At 42.7% G+C, this 17,229-nt stretch overlaps 1 protein-coding gene across 2 annotated transcripts in view; it reads right to left on the minus strand.

Moving 5' to 3' along the window:
• The window catches only part of SND1 (staphylococcal nuclease and tudor domain containing 1), a 627,617-nt gene that overhangs the window by 423,015 nt on the left and 187,373 nt on the right, over positions 1–17,229 (minus strand). The gene's annotated exons all lie outside the window — the stretch shown is intronic.

A 17,229-nucleotide genomic window follows, 5' to 3' on the forward strand; every position in this document is an offset into this window, starting at 1 on the left:
GTGAAAAAAAAAAAATAATAATTTAACTCACCTTAGTCCACTTGATCGCGTAGCCCGGCATCTGCTTCTGTCTCCTTTGTTGAATAGGACCTGTGGTGAGCATTCATTATAGCTCAAGGACCTTTGATGACGTCACTCCAGTCATCACATGGTACGTCACATGATCTTTTACCATGGTGATTCACCATGGTAAAAGATCATGTGACGTACCATGTGATGACCGGAGTGACGTCATCAAAGGTCCTTGACCTATAATGAATGCTCACCACAGGTCCTATTCAACAAAGGAGACAGAAGCAGATGCCGGGCTACGCGATCAAGTGGACTAAGGTGAGTTAAATTATGTTGTTTTTTTTTAACCCCTCCAGCGATGTTTTACTATGCATTCTGTATTCAGAATGCTATTATTTTCGCCTATAACCATGTTATAAGGGAAAATAATAATGATCGGGTCTCCATCCCGATCGTCTCCTAGCAACCATGCGTGAAAATCGCACCTCATCCGCACTTGCTTGCGGATGCTTGCGATTTTCACGCAACCCCATTCATTTCTATGGGGCCTGCGTTACGTGAAAAACGCACAAAGAGGAGCATGCTGCGATTTTCACGCAACGCACAAGTGATGCGTGAAAATCACCGCTCATGTGAACAGCCCCATAGAAATGAATGGGTCAGGATTCCGTGCATTCACCTCCCGCAACGTATCCGCGCAGAAAACTCGCTCGTGTGAAAGGGGCCTAAGGGTACTTTCACACTTGCGTTTTTCTTTTCCAGCATAGAGTTCCGTCACATGGGCTCTATACCGGAAAAGAACTGCATTCTGAATGGAGAGTAATCCGTTCAGGATGCATCAGGATGTCTTCAGTTCAGTCGTTTTGACTGATCAGGCAAAAGAGAAAACCGCAGCATGCTACGGTTTTACCTCTGGCGAAAAAAACTGAAGACTTGCCTGAATTCCCATAGGAATGTATTAGTGCCGGATCCGGCATTCAGAATACCGGTATGCCGGATAAGTCCTTCCGGTCTGCGCATGCGCAGACTGAAAAAAAGGTGAAAAAAAATTAATGCCGGATTTGTTTTGCCGGATGACACCGGAAAGACGGATCCGGCATTTCAATGCATTTTTTCGACTGATCAGGCATTTTTAAGACTGACCAGGATCCTGATCAGTCTTACTAATGCCTTCAGTTGACATAAGTTTTGCCTGATCCGACAGGCAGTTCTGGTGACGGAACTGCTTGCCGGATCTCTCTGTCGCAAGTGTGAAAGTACCCTAAATGAAAACATTAACCAAATCATCTGTGCTCATTTACTTGCTTGCACTATACTTTGGTGTATTTTATTATATAGAGGACCTTTGTCTAGATTCCCATCTGCAGTGTTGTTCACTTTTGCTCTTCTGCAAGTCTGGATCCAGCATATGCTGGCCACTAATGGCGCTTGTCTGATCCCATTGGCTATAAACAGGATCAAGGTCTCTTATGGATTCTAGGATTGCTGGAACCTCCACTAAGGCCTCATGCAAACGACCGTATTTTTTTGCGGTCCGCAAAAACGGGTTCAGTTTTTCCGTGATCCGTGACCGTTTTTTCGTCCGTGGGTCTTCCTTGATTTTTGGAGGATGCACGGACATGGAAAAAGTCGTTTTGGTGTCTGCCTGGCCGTGCGGAGCCAAACTGATCCGTCCTGAATTACAATGCAAGTCAATGGAGACTGATCCGTTTGACGTTGACACAATATGGTGCAATTTCAAACGGATCCGTCCCCCATTGACTTTCAATGTAAAGTCAGGAGTTAATATACCATAGGATCTGAGTTTTCTCCAATCCGATGGTATATTTTAACTTGAAGCGTCCCCATCACCATGGGAACGCCTCTATGTTAGAATATACCATCGGATTTGAGTTACATCGTGAAACTCAGATCCGACAGTATATTCTAACACAGAGGCGTTCCCATAGTGATGGGGATGCTTCTAGTTAGAATATACTACGAACTGTGTACATGACTGCCCCCTGCTTCCTGGCAGCCCCTGATCTTACAGGGGGCTGTGATCAGCACAATTAACCCTTCAGGTGCCGCACCTGAAGGGGTTAATTGTGTGTATCATAGCCCCCTGTAAGAGATCAGCCCCCCCCCTCCCCTCCCCAGTTTGAATATCATTGGTGGCCAGTGTGCAGCCCCCTCTATTGTAATATCATTGGTGGCCAGTGTGCGGCCTCCGTCGGCCCCCCTCCCCCCCTCTATTGTAATATCATTGGTGGCCAGTGTGCGGCCTCCCCTCTCTTCCGGATGGGTCAATGGGTCCGCGAAAAAAAACGGAAAACGGCACAACGGCCACGGATGCACACAACGGTCGTGTGCATGAGGCCTAAAAATGTGGACCTAGCCTTGGGCAATTTAAGCGTACCACCAGACTTTAACCCATGACGACTGGTGGTAGAACTTATGGCTTTTCCAACATTCAAGATCAAATCCAATGGTAAATATGGTTTTCCACTAAATCTTTGTTGTTAGAGAATGTTTAGGTGCAAACAAATTTAAGGCAATAGACAATTGAACAGGTTAAATAATGCAGTTTAAGTGCGATTGGGTTTTGGATAGTCAGGGAATAGGTCAGTATTCGTGCTGTTTGAGAACGTTGGCTGTGATCCGGTGGCACGTGAGGCTGTCTGAAAACTGCTAACAGATGTGATTTCCCCTCTCACAGCACTAATACTGACCTATTCCCTGTTTAGTTATCCATATCCAAATCAATTTTCTAGCCTGCAAATTCCAAAACCATGGCGCTTTTTACAATATCAAGAACGTTTTATTGAGGCACAATTCAATCAGAATGAGAATTACGAAATACCACATTACAGAAATCTGCCAAAGTGGTCACGACAGTGATCTATGGCAAAGTAGAATGAACAGAGAAGGACAGAGAAGGACTGCTTCTCATGTGCAAGTGCTCAGCACAAGCTTCTTCCCACAAAAGAAGGACATTAGGTTCAAAAATAGACAAGGAAAAAAACGAAATATATACAGGTTATGAAAAGGCCCGCTTCGGTATATATTAGTCACCTTTATGTATTACAAAGATAAGTTGTCCCATTTGGACAACCCCCTATCTAAATGCAGCCCCACTGGAGCTGTGTCTACCTACTTTGCTTGAGGATATTATAAAGGGATAATGCCATCACCATTTTCCTGTCTCACACTGCATTGTCAGCAATTTTAACAGCTAAAAATACACAAAACCCTATGTACATATTGGTCATGTGAATAGAAGATCCAAAGCTGCAGAACTGACTACAAAACTGCATCAAGAATGTCAATTCTTTAACTGCTGTTCAGTGCGAGAGCTGTGTGAGAATAGACCAAGTTCCACAAGAATCATATTAGCCTCCCGAAAAATATGCCAGATTAATAAACGGTAGCACAATCCAGTACTGTACTAGGGAGGAGGTGGGAAACTAGTGCGCAAACAAGCATTCACTCAGTTTTATAAAATATATAAAGGAAACCTAAGGGGATATTGACTGAAAAGCAGCTTACATGGCATATCACAAAGAGAAGTAATAGGTCATCATGCTTCATTACTTTGGGCAATTAAGTCTCTGTACACCTGCACCTATATCCCAAAGTACCTATTAAAAAGTGCATAATTGGCTCAAGAAACTTGACCAGATATTCATGCAGCAATGAGTTATTGACCTGCCTAATGCTTTACAAATACCGCAATCTCTACATGTTTTGAATGAGTAAGGCTACTTTCACACTTGCGGCAGAGGAATCCGGCAGGCAACTGAATGCATTTTAAGAGTGATCAGGATCCTCATCAGTTTTACAAATGCATTGCAAGAACGGATCCGTCTGTCCATTTGTCATACGGACAAACAGATCTGTTTGGATTTTTTTTTTTTCACATTTTTACCAGTCTGCGCATGCGCAGACCAGAAGGACAGATCTGGCATTGCAGTATTTTGAATGCTGGATCCGGCATTAATACATTCCTATGGAAAAAAATGCCGGATTCGGCATTCAGGCAAGTCTTCAGTATTTTTGGTCCGGATATAAAACCTTAGCATGCTGCAGTATTATCTCCATCCTGATCATTCAAAAAAGACTGAACTGAAGACATCCTGATGCATCCTGAACAGATTGTTCTCCATTTAGCATGCATAGGGATAAAAACTGATCAGTTCTTTTCTGGTATTGAGCCACTAGGCCGGAACTCTATGCCGGAAAAGAAAAACGCAAGTGTGAAAGTACCCTTACCAGCTAGGCCATATTACAGGTATTTGCAAAATTTATAGTAAACACCCCGGCCAGTAACGGTCTTAAATTATTGGTAGGCCTATATTCTTGGCAAGTATTGTACAGTGACCAACTTTTTAGGATATAAAAAAAATTGTAGCTTGTAACCACAAAAATATACAGATTTGCATAGATGTTTCAGAAACTAAAACTGTAGTACTTTCTAATCAGGAGTATTGGCTGCAAAGGCACACATGCATGAGAAATAAAGAACATGTTGACTAATTATCAAGTCAGTAAGTGGCACTAGCATTATGCTGCAAAGTTATGGCAGACTTTCCGATGTAACCCCGCTTACCTTATTCGATAAATTACATAATAAAATGAAGACGAGATCACCAGGGTTAAAATGGAGCACAAAAAAGCAGCAACAAACATAAAAAAGTATGATCTAAGAAGGTCAGCCAGTTCATCCTTATCTAATAGAGAAACAAAACATCTCCAGCACTCCTAACCCCATCTTACAAAGATCTTGGATTTTTTTTTATTACTGAAGTACTCATCTTCTAAAAAGGACACCTCAAGAACAGAGAGTGCCAAAGGGCAGGAGGCAAAGTGAACGATGCATTATGAGAAATATGCCCAAGGGCACCAGCGCAACAGTAAAACACGACAAACATTTTTTACATTTAATACACAGAGAATCCTCTTATTTTATAACGCCTCTAGACACAACTGTCCACTTCTGGTTTATTCCTCCACCCTGTAGGCAGATAAGCATACTTACAGTACTTTTATGCAGAAGGAAACCCAGACAAATACATACAAGGTAGAGTTGAAATGTTCACGGAAATTGTGGGCAAAGCGTAAATAAAAATAAAAAAATAAAAAGGAAAAGCCATAGGATCCTTAAGAACCTTATTTCAATTAAAGAGAACTTTATAAAAAGTAAAAAGTGATTTTTATGTACTGAAATTCTACATAATAAATCTAATTATGCCAATTTGGGCATTATATGAAGGCATATCAGTAGTTTTGAGAATGCATTTGAGAAGCCAAACCTAGCCCCTTGCCAGTCCCAAACAGCTTAACTGCTATTAGTTCAGAGAGTCCATACACGAGAACACTCTTAATTTATCTTCTCTTGTTTTTCCCATGGGCTTCTTCTGACCATCTAGGAATAAGGCAACAAGGCAGGCTCAGAGGAGGTATTGAGTTGTGAAACGCATTGCTGATTATATGCATTGGTGAGTTTCCAAGGTCAATCAGTCAGAGTCACTGTGAATTAAATCTCTACTGGTGGTAAAACTCCCTTGAGGAGGCTTGTCCAGAGGAAGACTACAGAATGAGGAAGAGTGTCACTGTATAGAACACACAATGTCACTCCAAGCCAGTAATCTCACTGGAGGTACGAATATTTACATTGCAGCAAGAAACACATTATGGTGGAATAGCAAAGACGTAACCATGACTGTATACAAGGATTTTAGGAGCCAAGCTTGCAAAATGCCAAGTATACACAAAAAAGATAGTGTAGTGGTATAAATGGAGGAATATTCATTATGTTGAGTTATCAGACAAAACTGCCATTTTCCTACATGGGAAAAATGTAGCCACATTTTCCATGAAGGGGTTGTCTCACTTCAGCAACTGCTATTTATCTGTGGCGTAACTAGAGCTCTATGGGACCCAGGGCAAACTTTGAATTGGGCCCCAAATGTATAAACTCCATTTTTGGCCCCAACTGTACAGTCATGTGAAAAAATTAGGACACCCTTTGAAAGCATGTGGTTTTTTGTAACATTTTTAATAAATGGTTATTTCATCTCCGTTTCAACAATACAGAGAGATTAAAGTAATCCAACTAAACAAAGAAAACTGAAGAAAAGTCTTTTCAAGATCTTCTGTAAATGTCATTCTACAAAAATGCCTATTCTAACTGAGGAAAAAGATAGGACACCCTCACATGTATTCCCTCTTAAATTGGCTCAGATCTCACACAGGTATATCACACCAGGTGCACATAATTAGTAGATCGTTACTCTGCATGTTGAATGAGGCTTGCCCTATTTAAACCTCAGACATTTAGTTTGGTGTGCTCCTGACTGTTGAAGTGAGAGTGAGCACCATGGTGAGAGCAAAAGAGCTGTCAGAGGACTTCAGAAAAAAGATTGTAGCAGCCTATGAGTCTGGGAAGGGATTTAAAAAGATCTCAAAAGATTTTGAAATCAGCCATTCCACTGTCCGGAAGATAGTCTACAAGTGGAGGGCTTTCAAAACAACTGCCAACATGCCCAGGACTGGTCGCCCCAGCAAGTTCACCCCAAGAGCAGACCGCAAGATGCTAAAAGAGGTATCCAAAAACCCTAAAGTGTCATCTCGAGAACTACAGCAGGCTCTGGCTACTGTTGATGTAGAAGTACATGCCTCTACAATCAGAAAGAGACTGTACAAGTTTAACTTGCATGGGAGGTGTGCAAGGAGGAAACCTTTGCTTTCCAAGAGAAACATCGAGGCCAGACTGACATTTGCCAGCGATAAAGTTGACAAAGACCAGGACTTCTGGAATAATGTTCTTTGGACAGATGAGTCCAAAATTGAATTATTTGGACACAACAGCAGAGGACATGTTTGGCGTAAACCAAACACAGCATTCCAAGAAAAGAACCTCATACCAACTGTGAAGCATGGAGGTGGAAGTGTCATGGTTTGGGGCTGCTTTGCTGCAGCAGGACCTGGTCAGCTCACCATCATAGAATCCACGATGAATTCTACTGTGTATCAGAAGGTGCTTGAAGAACATGTGAGACCATCAGTTAGAAAATTAAAGCTGAAGCGGAACTGGACCATGCAACATGACAATGACCCAAAACATACTAGTAAATCAACCAAAGATTGGCTGAAAAAGAAGAAATGGAGAGTCCTGGAATGGCCAAGTCAAAGTCCAGATTTGAATCCCATTGAGATGCTGTGGGGTGACATGAAAAGGGCTGTACGTGCAAGAAACCCCTCAAACATCTCACAGCTGAAAAAGTTCTGCATTGAGGAGTGGGGTAAAATTTCCTCAGACCGATGTCGAAGACTGGTAGATGGCTACAAGAACCGTCTCACTGCAGTTATTTCAGCCAAAGGAGGTAACACTCGCTATTAGGGGCAAGGGTGTCCTATCTTTTTCCTCAGTTAGAATAGGCATTTTTGTAGAATGACATTTACAGAAGATCTTGAAAAGACTTTTCTTCAGTTTTCTTTGTTTAGTCGGATTACTTTAATCTCTCTGTATTGTTGAAACGGAGATGAAATAACCATTTATTAAAAATGTTACAAAAAACCACATGCTTTCAAAGGGTGTCCTAATTTTTTCACAAGACTATATATTCCATTTTTGGCCCCTCCAGCATACCAGTAAACGAAGCGTGAACAAATTTCATAACCTGAAATTCGCTCATCTCTAAATGCAACAAACAGAATTCAAGTACACAGAAAGCAGAGTAGGATAACTTAACCACTTAAGGACCACAGGTTTATACCCCCCTAAAGACCAGGCCCTTTTTTACAAATCGGCAATACACTACTTTCACCGTTTATTGCTCGGTCATGCAACTTACCACCCAAATGAATTTTACCTCCTTTTCTTCTCACTAATAGAGCTTTCATTTGGTGGTATTTCATTGCTGCTGACATTTTTACTTTTTTTGTTATTAATCGAAATTTAACGATTTTTTTTGCAAAAAAATGACATTTTTCACTTTCAGTTGTAAAATTTTGCAAAAAAAACGAGATCCATATAGAAATTTTGCTCTAAATTTATAGTTCTACATGTCTTTGATAAAAAAAAAATGTTTGGGTAAAAAAAAAATGGTTTGGGTAAAAGTTATAGCGTTTACAAACTATGGTACAAAAATGTGAATTTCCGCTTTTTGAAGCAGCTCTGACTTTCTGAGCACCTGTCATGTTTCCTGAGGTTCTACAATGGCCAGACAGTACAAACACCCCACAAATGACCCCATTTCGGAAAGTACACACCCTAAGGTATTCGCTGATGGGCATAGTGAGTTCATAGAACTTTTTATTTTTTGTCACAAGTTAGGGAAAATGATGATTTTTTTTTTTTTTTTTCTTACAAAGTCTCATATTCCACTAACTTGTGACAAAAAATAAAAACTTCTATGAACTCACTATGCCCATCACGAAATACCTTGGGGTCTCTTCTTTCCAAAATGGGGTCACTTGTGGGGTAGTTATACTGCCCTGGCATTCTAGGGGCCCAAATGTGTGGTAAGGAGTTTGAAATCAAATTCTGTAAAAAATGACCTGTGAAATCCGAAAGGTGCTCTTTGGAATATGGGCCCCTTTGCCCACCTAGGCTGCAAAAAAGTGTCACACATCTGGTATCTCTGTATTCAGGAGAAGTTGAGGAATGTGTTTTGGGGTGTCATTTTACATATACCCATGCTGGGTGAGATAAATATCTTGGTCAAATGCCAACTTTGTATAAAAAAAATGGGAAAAGTTGTCTTTTGCCAAGATATTTCTCTCACCCAGCATGGGTATATGTAAAATGACAACCCAAAACACATTCCCCACCTTCTCCTGAGTACGGCAATACCAGATGTGTGACACTTTTTTGCAGCCTAGGTGGGCAAAGGGGCCCATATTCCAAAGAGCACCTTTCGGATTTCACAGGTCATTTTTTACAGAATTTGATTTCAAACTCCTTACCACACATTCGGGCCCCTAGAATGCCAGGGCAGTATAACTACCCCACAAGTGACCCCATTTTGGAAAGAAGACACCCCAAGGTATTCCGTGAGGGGCATGGCAAGTTCCTAGAATTTTTTATTTTTTGTCACAAGTTAGTGGAATATGAGACTTTGTATGAAAAAAAAAAAAAAAAAAAAAAAAAAAAAAAAAAAATCTGCATTTTCCACTAACTTGTGACAAAAAATAAAAAATTCTAGGAACTCGCCATGCCCCTCACGGAATACCTTGGGGTGTCTTCTTTCCAAAATGGGGTCACTTGTGGGGTAGTTATACTGCCCTGGCATTTTCCAGGGGCCCTAATGTGTGGTAAGTAGGTAAATGACCTGTGAAATCCTAAAGGTGCTCTTTGGAATATGGGCCCCTTTGCCCACCTAGGCTGCAAAAAAGTGTCACACATGTGGTATCGCCGTATTCTGGAGAAGTTGGGGAATGTGTTTTGGGGTGTCATTTTACATATACCCTTGCTGGGTGAGAGAAATATCTTGGCAAAAGACAACTTTTCCCATTTTTTTATACAAAGTTGGCATTTGACCAAGATATTTCTCTCACCCAGCATGGGTATATGTAAAATGACACCCCAAAACACATTCCCCAACTTCTCCCGAGTACGGCGATACCAGATGTGTGACACTTTTTTGCAGCCTAGATGCGCAAAGGTGCCCAAATTCCTTTTAGGAGGGCATTTTTAGACATTTGGATACCAGACTTCTTCTCACGCTTTGGGGCCCCTAGAATGCCAGGGCAGTATAAATACCCCACATGTGACCCCATTTTGGAAAGAAGACACCCCAAGGTATTCAATGAGGGGCATGGCGAGTTCATAGAAATTTTTTTTTTTTGGCACAAGTTAGCGGAAATTGATATTTTTAATTTTTTTCTCACAAAGTCTCCCGTTCCGCTAACTTGGGACAAAAATTTCAATCTTTCATGGACTCAATATGCCCCTCACGGAATACCTGGGGGTGTCTTCTTTCCGAAATGGGGTCACATGTGGGGTATTTATACTGCCCTGGCATTCTAGGGGCCCTAAAGCGTGAGAAGAAGTCTGGAATATAAATGTCTAAAAAATTTTACGCATTTGGATTCCGTGAGGGGTATGGTGAGTTCATGTGAGATTTTATTTTTTGACACAAGTTAGTGGAATATGAGACTTTGTAAGAAAAAAATAATAATAATTCCGCTAACTTGGGCCAAAAAAATGTCTGAATGGAGCCTTACAGAGGGGTGATCAATGACAGGGGGGTGATCAATGACAGGGGGGTGATCAATGACAGGGGGGTAATCAATGACAGGGGGGTAATCAATGACAGGGGGGTAATCAATGACAGGGGGGTAATCAATGACAGGGGGGTAATCAATGACAGGGGGGTAATCAATGACAGGGGGGTAATCAATGACAGGGGGGTAATCAATGACAGGGGGGTAATCAATGACAGGGGGGTAATCAGGGAGTCTATATGGGGTGATCACCACAGTCATTGATCACGCCCCTGTAAGGCTTCATTCAGACGTCCGGATGCGTTTTGCGGATCCGATCCATCTATCAGTGCATCCGTAAAAATCATGCGGACGTCTGAATGGAGCTTTACAGGGGGGTAATCAATGACAGGGGGGTGATCAGGGAGTCTATATGGGGTGATCACCACAGTCATTGATCATGCCCCTGTAAGGCTTCATTCAGACGTCCGGATGCGTTTTGCGGATCCGATCCATCTATCAGTGCATCCGTAAAAATCATGCGGACGTCTGAATGGAGCTTTACAGGGGGGTAATCAATGACAGGGGGGTGATCAGGGAGTCTATATGGGGTGATCACCACAGTCATTGATCACGCCCCTGTAAGGCTTCATTCAGACGTCCGGATGCGTTTTGCGGATCCGATCCATCTATCAGTGCATCCGTAAAAATCATGCGGACATCTGAATGGAGCTTTACAGGGGGGTGATCAGGGAGTCTATATGGGGTGATCACCACAGTCATTGATCATGCCCCTGTAAGGCTTCATTCAGACGTCCGGATGCGTTTTGCGGATCCGATCCATCTATCAGTGGATCCGTAAAAATCATGCGGACGTCTGAATGGAGCTTTACAGGGGGGTAATCAATGACAGGGGGGTGATCAGGGAGTCTATATGGGGTGATCGCCACAGTCATTGATCATGCCCCTGTAAGGCTTCATTCAGACGTCCGGATGCGTTTTGCGGATCCGATCCATCTATCAGTGGATCCGTAAAAATCATGCGGACGTCTGAATGGAGCTTTACAGGGGGGTAATCAATGACAGGGGGGTAATCAATGACAGGGGGGTGATCAGGGAGTCTATATGGGGTGATCACCACAGTCATTGATCATGCCCCTGTAAGGCTTCATTCAGACGTTCGGATGCGTTTTGCGGATCCGATCCATCTATCAGTGGATCCGTAAAAATCATGCGGACGTCTGAATGGAGCTTTACAGGGGGGTGATCAATGACAGGGGGGTAATCAATGACAGGGGGGTGATCAGGGAGTCTATATGGGGTGATCAGGGGTGATCAGGGGCTAATAAGGGGTTAATAAGTGACGGGGGGGGGGGGGGGTGTAGTGTAGTGTAGTGGTGCTTGGTGCTACTTTACTGAGCTACCTGTGTCCTCTGGTGGTCGATCCAAACAAAGGGGACCACCAGAGGACCAGGTAGCAGGTATATTAGACGCTGTTATCAAAACAGCGTCTAATATACCTGTTAGGGGTTTAAAAAAAAAAACATCTCTAGCCTGCCAGCGAACGATCGCCGCTGGCAGGCTGGAGATCAACTCTCTTACCTTCCGTTCCTGTGAGCGCGCGCGCCTGTGTGCGCGCGTTCACAGGAAATCTCGGCTCACGCGAGATGACGCCTATTGGCGTTAGCGTAGCCGCCGCAATGACGCCTTTCGGCGTTACAGTTGCGGGAAGTGGTTAAAACTGCATTATGTTTTGTAATGGTTGCCAGTTACAGCCTGTATTTAAAGCAAGTCTAGAAATGCATCGAAAACTACAGGTTTGATGTCCAAAATGCCCCAGTATTTCTTGGTGACTGGCACTCTGTATAAATTGTGTTGCATACGAGTGCCACTATGGCAGCCATGGACTTCCCAGGGAGTCGCCCCAGGCACACAACTAACTATCCCTGCACGAGCCTCTGCCAGAAAAGAGCAATACAAATCTTTGTCACTGTATATTGGGAAGTTTAACTTTGAAGCGAGACACCTTGTAGTAATCTGATGTGGGAAAGGCAGTGACCAGCAGAACTAAAAAGGGCAACTGCGTTTGTGGCGGTTTTTAAGCTTTTTTGCAAACAGTGTCTGCCCGCTATCATTTTCTTGCTAGATAGATAGATATCTCCATATCCATCCTTGTGTGGCCCAAGATTGATATTTCCCATAGACCCTCAGCTAACATCTGGAGCTGCATTTTTATTTAAAGAGGACCTTTCACCGATTATTACACTATGAACTAACTATACAGACATGGAGAGCAGCGCCCGGGGATCTCCCTGCACTTACTATTATCCCTGGGCGCCGCTCCGTTCTCCTGCCATGTCCTCCGGTATCTCCGTTCACTAAGTTATGGTAGGCGGAGTCTGCCCTTGTTCTTCTGTAGCGCTGGCCAATCGCATTGCAGAGCTCACAGCCTAGGAGAAAATAACCTCCCAGGCTGTGAGCTCTGCGCTGCGATTGGCCAGCGCTAGAGCAGAACAGGGGCAGACTCCGCCTACCATAACTTAGTGACTGGAATCTCCGCCTACTATAACTTAGTGAGCGGAGATAGCGGAGGACATAGCGGGAGAACAGAGCGGTGCCCGGGGATAATAGTAAGTGCAGTGAGATCCCCGGGCGCCGCTCTACATGTCTGTATAGTTAGTTCATAGTGTAATAATCGGTGAAAGGTCCACTTTAAAAAAGAAAAACCTCAACTAAAAAGTCTAGAAGTGAACCCACCCCTCCATTTATTATCCTTTCATGTATGGTTATGTTTGAGGGATCTGGCAATGAACTTCTGATTTTTCAATTAAATCACTGAATATCTTCAACTGTCATGAATATTGCCACTTGTAGAGCAATCCACAAATACTATTTGTCAAAATGCTACGAAGATGACAGAGGCTAGGTTAGTGTTAAGTCAGGAGTGGCTGACAAGTTGTTTTACCTCTAGTCAGACTGCTTTGGGTCTTCTTGAAAACACATTGGTATAAAGAATTGGGGGGCTTGGGGGAGACTACAGATGATAACCTGCCTACATCAGAATAGAAATACATCTCAACAGGGGAACTGAGCAATTCTGAATAGTTTCAGCATCTATCACCTTTCCATTATCAGGCATCAAAACACATTGAAGTAAGAGCAGCCGTTTCACCAGGATTCAGAATGACAATGTAACATTACACCCAGCTGCCAAGGCTTTAAAGCAAAGCAGCAGCGTTCAGGCTATAGAAATCGGAAATCCTCCTCACCTCCACATAAACAGACGAGTCTGGCTTCTAAGATATGTGGACAGCAGGTACATTCTATTGTTTACGCTGCCATCTTCAGCACTGCACACAGCTAGAGAATGCCACCTACACAAGACAACTCACCTGCCACTGCACGAACACTGTTCCAGGAGCAGCTTCCATTTGAACTCACTGATACCTAAAAGCCTTTAATCTTTCATTTTCTTGCCTATAAATGTGTTAATTAAGCTGGCTCTCTAACAGACATTATCTACTGAAGCATCTACATTAGGCCCTAATCACACATCCACTTTTTACTGGATCGGACTTTCATTTCAGTGAGGTCGCAAAAAATGCAGACAGCACACTATGTGCTGTCCTCATCAGTATGTCCGTCCTACAGCTCCACAAAAAAGTTACAACACATCCTATTCTTGTCTTAGGGGTCTTTCACACCTGCGTTCTTTTCTTCCGGCATAGAGTTCCGTCGTCGGGGCTCTATGCCGGAAGAATCCTGATCAGTTTTATCCTAATGCATTCTGAATGGAGTGAAATCCGTTCAGGATGCATCAGGATGTCTTCAGATCCGGAACGGAACGTTTTTTGGCCGGAGAAAATACCGCAGCATGCTGCGCTTTTTGCTCCGGCCAAAAATCCTTTAGACTTGCCGCAAGGCCGGATCCGGAATTAATGCCCATTGAAAGGCATTGATCCGGACTTAAGCTAAACGTCGTTTCGGCGCATTGCCGGACCCGACGTTTAGCTTTTTCTGAATGGTTACCATGGCTGCCGGGACACTAAAGTCCTGGCAGCCATGGTAAAGGGTAGCGGGGAGCGGCATACTTACCGTCCGTGCGGCTCCCGGGGCGCTCCAGAGTGACGTCAGGTCGCCCCAAGCGCATGGATCACGTGATCACATGGACACGTCATCCATGTGCATGGGGCGCTCTGATGTCATTCTGGAGCGCCCCGGGAGCCGCACGGACTGTAAGTATACCGCTCCCCCGCTCCCACTATGGCAACCAGGACTTTAATAGCGTCCTGGCTACCATAGTAACACTGAAAGCATTTTGAAGACGGCTCCGTCTTCAAATGCTTTCAGTACACTTGCGTTTTTCTGGATCCGGCGAGCAATTCCGGCAAGTGGAGTACACGCCGGATCCGGACAACGCAAGTGTGAAAGAGGCCTTAGGCATTGATATATACACATACATACAACACAGACATCACAAGTATTTTTTGCAGTGAACCACAAAATACATAGATACAGTTGTATGAATGCATCTTTAATAATGTACAAATACAGATCACTGTATTTTCTGAAAGATTACCGATTTTATTTTAAATTTTTTTTATTAAAAAAAAAAAAAAAAAAAAAAAGCTAAAATACCAAGAAAGTGCATTGTCTCTTGACTAAGCTGCATTCTTTGGCGATACCGGTTCGGTAAGCCCCACTAACTCATTTCAATCGGTCTAGGCCAGTTGTGGCTCCTGGTCCACTTGAACATGACTCAGCTGCTGGCATCTCCAGATCCTACTGTGGAAAAACTGGCACCTGGGCATTATGGCTCAAATAATCTTTGGCAGGAGTATTATCATCACTATGTGGGCGATTTAACCACCTCAGCCCCCAGTGCTTAAACACCCTGAAAGACCAGGCCACTTTTTACACTTCTGACCTACACTACTTTCACCGTTTATTGCTCGGTCATGCAACTTACCACCCAAATGAATTTTACCTCCTTTTCTTCTCACTAATAGAGCTTTCATTTGGTGGTATTTTATTGCTGCTGACATTTTTACTTTTTTTGTTATTAATTGAAATTTAACGATTTTTTTGCAAAAAAATGACATTTTTCACTTTCAGTTGTAAAATTTTGCAAAAAAAACGAGATCCATATATAAATTTTGCTCTAAATTTATTATTCTACATGTCTTTGATAAAAAAAAAAATGTTTGGGTAAAAAAAAAAATGGTTTGGGTAAAAGTTATAGCGTTTACAAACTATGGTACAAAAATGTGAATTTCCGCTTTTTGAAGCAGCTCTGACTTTCTGAGCACCTGTCATGTTTCCTGAGGTTCTACAATGGCCAGACAGTAGAAAAACCCCACAAATGACCCCATTTCGGAAAGTACACACCCTAAGGTATTCGCTGATGGGCATAGTGAGTTCATTTTTTGTCACAAGTTAGCGGAAAATGATGATTTTTTTCTTTTTCTTTTTTTTTCTTACAAAGTCTCATATTCCACTAACTTGTGACAAAAAATAAAAAAGTTCTATGAACTCACTATGCCCATCACGAAATACCTTGGGGTCTCTTCTTTCCAAAATGGGGTCACTTGTGGGGTAGTTATACTGCCCTGGCATTCTAGGGGCCCAAATGTGTGGTAAGGAGTTTGAAATCAAATTCTGTAAAAAGTGACCAGTGAAATCCGAAAGGTGCTCTTTGGAATATGGGCCCCTTTGCCCACCTAGGCTGCAAAAAAGTGTCACACATCTGGTATCTCCGTACTCAGGAGAAGGTGGGGAATGTGTTTTGGGGTGTCATTTTATATATACCCATGCTGGGTGAGAGAAATATCTTGGCAAAAGACAACTTTTCCCATTTTTTTATACAAAGTTGTCATTTGACCAAGATATTTATCTCACCCAGCATGGGTATATGTAAAAAGACACCCCAAAACACATTCCTCAACTTCTCCTGAATACAGAGATACCAGATGTGTGACACTTTTTTGCAGCCTAGGTGGGCAAAGGGGCCCATATTCCAAAGAGCACCTTTCGGATTTCACTGGTCATTTTTTACAGAATTTGATTTCAAACTCCTTACCACACATTTGTGCCCCTAGAATGCCAGGGCAGTATAACTACCCCACAAGTGACCCCATTTTGGAAAGAGACCCCAAGGTATTCGCTGATGGGCATAGTGAGTTCATGGAAGTTTTTATTTTTTGTCACAAGTTAGTGGAATATGAGACTTTGTATGAAAAAAAAAAAATCCTCATTTTGAACTAACTTGTGACAAAAAATAAAAAATTCTAGGAACGCGCCATGCCCCTCACGGAATACCTTGGGGTGTCTTCTTTCCAAAATGGGGTCACTTATGGGGTAGTTATACTGCCCTGGAATTTTCCAGGGGCCCTAATGTGTGGTAAGTAGGTAAATGACCTGTGAAATCCGAAAGGTGCTCTTTGGAATGTGGGCCCCTTTGCCCACCTAGGCTGCAAAAAAGTGTCACACATCTGGTATCTCCGTATTCAGGAGAAGTTGGGGAATGTGTTTTGTGGTGTCATTTTACATATACCCATGCTGGGTGAGAGAAATATCTTGGCAAAAGACAACTTTTCCATTTTTTTTTTATACAAAGTTGGCATTTGACCAAGATATTTATCTCACCCAGCATGGGTATATGTAAAATGACACCCCAAAACACATTCCTCAACTTCTCCTGAACACAGAGATACCAGATGTGTGACACTTTTTTGCAGCCTAGGTGGGCAAAGGTGCCCAAATTCCTTTTAGGAGGGCATTTTTAGACATTTGGATACCAGACTTCTTCTCACGCTTTGGGGCCCCTAAAATGCCAGGGCAGTATAAATACCCCACATGTGACCCCATTTTGGAAAGAAGACACCCCAAGGTATTCAACGAGGGGCATGGCGAGTTCATCGAAAAAAAAAAAATTTTGGCACAAGTTAGCGGAAATTGATTTTTTTTTGATTTTGTTCTCACAAAGTCTCCCTTTCCGCTAACTTGGGACAAAAATTTCAATCTTTCATG

This window comes from Bufo bufo, chromosome 1 (assembly GCF_905171765.1).
Source record: "Bufo bufo chromosome 1, aBufBuf1.1, whole genome shotgun sequence".
NCBI lineage: Eukaryota > Metazoa > Chordata > Amphibia > Anura > Bufonidae > Bufo > Bufo bufo.